The following is a 4,651-nucleotide window of genomic DNA, read 5'->3' on the forward strand; positions in this document are numbered from 1 at the left end:
ATATTTGTGTTTTCTGTGTGTGTGTGTTTAAGGACCCTGTCCTGTCCTTCTCAGCTCCTTTCTCCACCCCCCAGGGCCCCCCATCTCATCTCCAGTCTCCGACACAAAAATCCTCAAAGGGCATGGGATGGAGGAGGGGTGGCCCAGGCCCTGGGGGCGGGGGTGGGGGGTGGGGGGGGCGAGGTGATGCTGTTTCTGGTTGGCAAACAGCTCTTCCTTGAGAAGAGAACCACCCTCTTTTAACCTCACAAAGCACTCTGCTCGGGTGGACATCCTTCAAACCAGGGGCAAATAATCTGAGTGATGAGAAATGCAAAACATTGAGATAAGTTTTAGGAAATCCAACAATGTGCCAAGATGGCCGGGGGGTGGGGGGAAAGTTAGGCATACAGGGGTTCCACTTTTCCCTCATCACTCTGGAAAAGACAACCCATCTCCAAATGAGGAAAGTATGTACCGAAGAGTGCACACTGTGCCTACTTGAAACTGAAGGTTTTTTTTTTTTTTAATTATTTATAAGGAGAAGGGCATGAAAATTTAATTGAATGTTCACCTTAGGTAATTCTGTGTCTTATTGTTCAGAGCAATTACCATAAATCTGCATTTCAATAAGCGAGAACAGATGTCAGTTGTTACCAGCGCTTGCCAATCAGGTCTGTTAGAAAGTGACAGATGGGTGGTTATGGAGCATTCTCGAATTCTCCTAAGGACTATTAGCAGGGAGTGCGGGGTGTGGAGGAGGGGAGGCTGGGCTCTGGGAAGAACCCGGGGCCTTTGTGGGTCCAGTCTGCACACCTCCCAAGTGTGTCCCCAACGCGAGGTCCAGTTTTGGCCAAGTCTTCCCTCTTCTCCGCTCGTCACAGACACGCTGAGACCGTCTTTGCTCTGAGCCGGATCTCCGACCAGTACAGAAGTCGCTATGTGGTTCTTTCAGGCAGACACTTGCCCACTATGATTTCCCTCTGACTTTGGAAACTTAGGCCAGAGATTCTGAAAGCGAATTACTACACGCTTCTGACTGTCGGAAGTCAAGCGAAGCAGTTTTCCCTTTGTCATCAGATCTTCTTCTTAGGCCACCGCTTCATAACCTCTGCAATTTCTCACTAACAAGCCCCCCTCACCCTAGAAAAACATTTCCTCTAGCAGAAAACCACCCCCTGATAAATCTGTGACGCTGTCCAGAATGAAAGGAGGTTTTTCTGCGGCCGACACTGGATTGCTTCTCTCGGAGCAGTTTTGGGGTTCTTGTGCATTGTTCACTGATGGCTCAGATTTGCTTCTTGGTTGGTCTCCTCATTCGTCTGAGTGATTCCATACCTGGATTTGTGGACGCGCAGTGCACTGAGTGGCGGCCGGGGGCGGGGGAGGCGACAGGGAGCTCAGGCCAGTTTGAAATGTGGACCCGCCATTTCTTACCTTGGTGACTCTGGGCAAGTTTGTTCATTAACTTCTCTCACCCTCAGTTGCCCCACCTGTGGAATGGGATGCTAAGAGTCCCTATGTCACAAAGCTGCTGCAGTATGTGGGAGTGCTGTAGTGGTGGTTTTCTCCCTGGCGTGCCGTAAAGTGTGAGGATGAACCCCAGGATTATTTCAAGGTGCTCTGTGAAAAGCAAACTGGTGTAATACTACCCTCGTTTTTCTAACATGATGCTTTTTTCAGATGATCGTTGTTATAAAGAAACGAAAGACCGAAAAACCAGTTTCTCCTTATTCTTTCTTTTCTGGAAAAATCCAGACTCTTGGCCTGAACTCAGACCCCAAGTTAGGGAGATTTCAGAAATTCATGGAAAAAGTATCACAGTTGGAGTGGGAAATGGACAAATTTTTATCACAAGTGATAAGAGGGAAAGTAGAATCAATCGACTTGAAGGATACACAAAAAATAAAAAGGATGCACATAAAAGCAGTCAGCTTATAAAGATTACAGCCTTACTGTTATATTCTCTGCTTTTTATATGTCAGATTTAGGAAAGGTTCCCTTTCATAAAATCGTAAAACACTTCTGAAGTTACTTTTAATTTGAAAGGTAAATGGTTTTTTGTTTTTTTTTTAAGAACAAATAAGTATATCATTGATGTCTCATCTGATTTTATTGATGTAACTACTTTAGAAACTTGTCACCTAATTTTTGTTGTTGTTTTGCTTTTCTTTTTTTTTTTCCTTTTCCAGCTTTATTTCCTCCTCAAACAGAAAATGTTTCCTCATTCAGATGAGACATTCTAGACGGTGGTGAGACACCTCAGTTTCCTGTAGGACAGACCCTGTTTTCAGAGCTGTTCACAACACAGTATCCCTGCTTTCCCAGATGACATTCACCGTCTGTGGACGCTGCTCTCAGCTGCAGCGCTCGAGTCTGCCCCGTGGAGCTGGCTCTCTGGACATGAACGTGGGGCTTCCCAGGTGGCTCTAGTGGTACAGAACCCACCTACCAATGCAGGAGACATAAGAGATGCAAGTTCAACCTCTGGGCCGGGAAGATGCCCTGGAGGAGAAAATGGCCGGCCACCCATTGCAGTATTCCTGCCTGGAGAATCCCACGGACGGAGGAGCCTGGTGGGCTACAGTCCATGGGGTCGAAAAAGAGTCGGACTCGACTGAGCGACTGGGCACTGCTCTCGCTCCTCCACAGCCTCGCTCGCTTACAGGCGCTGTGGCCCCAGGAGGGGTCTGGGATGAGGCACCTCTTGGTGAAAGTGTGGTGAGAAGCACGCTCGTGTGTAACACGTAGGACACTGTACCCACCTGCTGACCCCAAACCTTCCACGACGCATTCTTCTTTCTTTGTTTCTTTTATTTATTTTTTTAACAAGTCATTCTTAAAGATACTGCCGTTAGTTTATGGAACGGTGTGTGGCTTAGATGTCCAGCTAAAGTCAAATTTCTTAATTCAAAAACCAGGCATTTCACTTAAGTTTCATTGGGACTGTATGCAGAATGTAAATTTGCACCTGCGAAATAATAAATTTACTCACTTGTCGGCAGCCCCAAAAGAGTCCACAAATGCCACTGAGAGGAGGCCACACCCTCTCAGCCTCGATGCTTCAGGAGAATTCACAGGTGAGGGAGGAGGGGAAGGAAGTGAAGGTTTTTAGGGAAACGGGGAAGAGCGGCCCCCTCCCACAATTCAGTGCGTGCGGGAACCTTCTTCCACGAAGGGACCCCTATGATCCCTCTGCTTTCCAGGATGGGTTTAGGTGACTGACGGTGAGAAAAGCCCTACTTTGGGGAGACAATGAAAGAGCCGGGGGCCATAGAACTTGGTTGAAAAAAAAATAACCATAATGCTTCCTGATTTTCCATAAGAATGAAGGGCACTTGTTACAGAAATGGCGAAGCAGAAGAACCCTGACACCCCCATCCTCAGTCCTCACTACTCAAGGTGACAGCAGAAAATGGGACACTTGGCCTTTGACTGCACAGCCTGGGCAGCCTTGGTGCTGGATTTCACACTAGAAGGTTCAAGAAAGGGGTATTTTGGAAGGCCGAGCGCATTTACAGACTGACTTTAAATTAGCCATCTGCTCCACACACCTTCTAAGGTGACTCCCAGGTACTCTCCATTGATAAATGACTGCGTGGTGTACACACACCAACATCCTGACCCGAGGTGGTGCGCCGCGGGCTCACGGCCTAATGAAGAGTGACAGGGTGCCCTGTCCACCGGGAAGACACGCCGGGCAGCAGCCTCGGGACCCAGTGACCTTCTCTGCATAATTTAACCACGGCAATGGGAGAGCCTGAGGCTTCCTCTAAGGGAAGACTCTTAATTCTGAATTTGGGGGCGGGGGGTCCCAACTGATTAGAAGAAAAATCCTGCCTTGGTGGAAAACACGATGCATCTTGACATTTCTTTCAGAGGGTGCAATCCGGAGGTTTTCTCTTTTTTAAAAATGTAGAAAACTCCTTGAATATTTAAGTTCTGTCTCTCCAGCCTCCTTTCACAGAACTAAAAATAAATCAACTGTTCAAGGAGATACTTAGCTCCGAGGCCAGCTTTCTCAACTGTGTTCATTAACATTCTGTTGAATGATTTCACTACTTTTTATTTTAACATCTATTTTTTTCTAATAATCCCAAAGCTGTCTTATGACAGAATAGGTGGGCGGTGCCCGCAGATTTAAAGGGCCACGAGTAACTGAGCGCTGCTCTTACTGCAGGCCAGTCCACCCCATCAGAAAGGTCACAGTTTAGCCCCAGGGGCCACCACGGAAGGCAGGGCTAACGGCCACAGGACGCACAGGAGGAGGGATCTGAGTGTGCTCATGCCAAGTCTCTCCAGTTCCGTTCAAAGTGACACAAGGAGAAGAAAAATAATAACACAGGCTATGGATTCAGGAGAAAAAGAGAAAAAAGGAGTTTTCACAGTGACAGATAAAGAAATCAGGCTTAGAGTCTGCATGTCCTGGGTTAATCTCACTGACTCAGGGTGTCACTGATGGAAGCAACTGGGCTTGCCTCTAATATGCCAACAATCTGTTCTCCTCGCCCACTCTCCTCGACGTTTTTGGAATTGAGGAAGAAGCTTCCTGACTGTTCCTCGCGGCAGGTTACTGGCCCCTATGTCCTGATTCACCGCACGGGTCAGGGTATCAGCCTGGAAGGTGACTCAGCGGGACCCACCTTTCACTAATCACTGCCCCTAGGTCACT

At 47.7% G+C, this 4,651-nt stretch overlaps 1 protein-coding gene across 7 annotated transcripts in view; it reads right to left on the minus strand.

Annotated features, from left to right (window-relative positions):
- The window catches only part of CELF2 (CUGBP, Elav-like family member 2), a 430,555-nt gene that overhangs the window by 42,534 nt on the left and 383,370 nt on the right, over positions 1-4,651 (minus strand). The gene's annotated exons all lie outside the window — the stretch shown is intronic.

Source organism: Bison bison, unplaced genomic scaffold (assembly GCF_000754665.1).
Source record: "Bison bison bison isolate TAMUID 2011002044 unplaced genomic scaffold, Bison_UMD1.0 scf7180017864337, whole genome shotgun sequence".
In the NCBI taxonomy this organism is placed as follows: domain Eukaryota; kingdom Metazoa; phylum Chordata; class Mammalia; order Artiodactyla; family Bovidae; genus Bison; species Bison bison.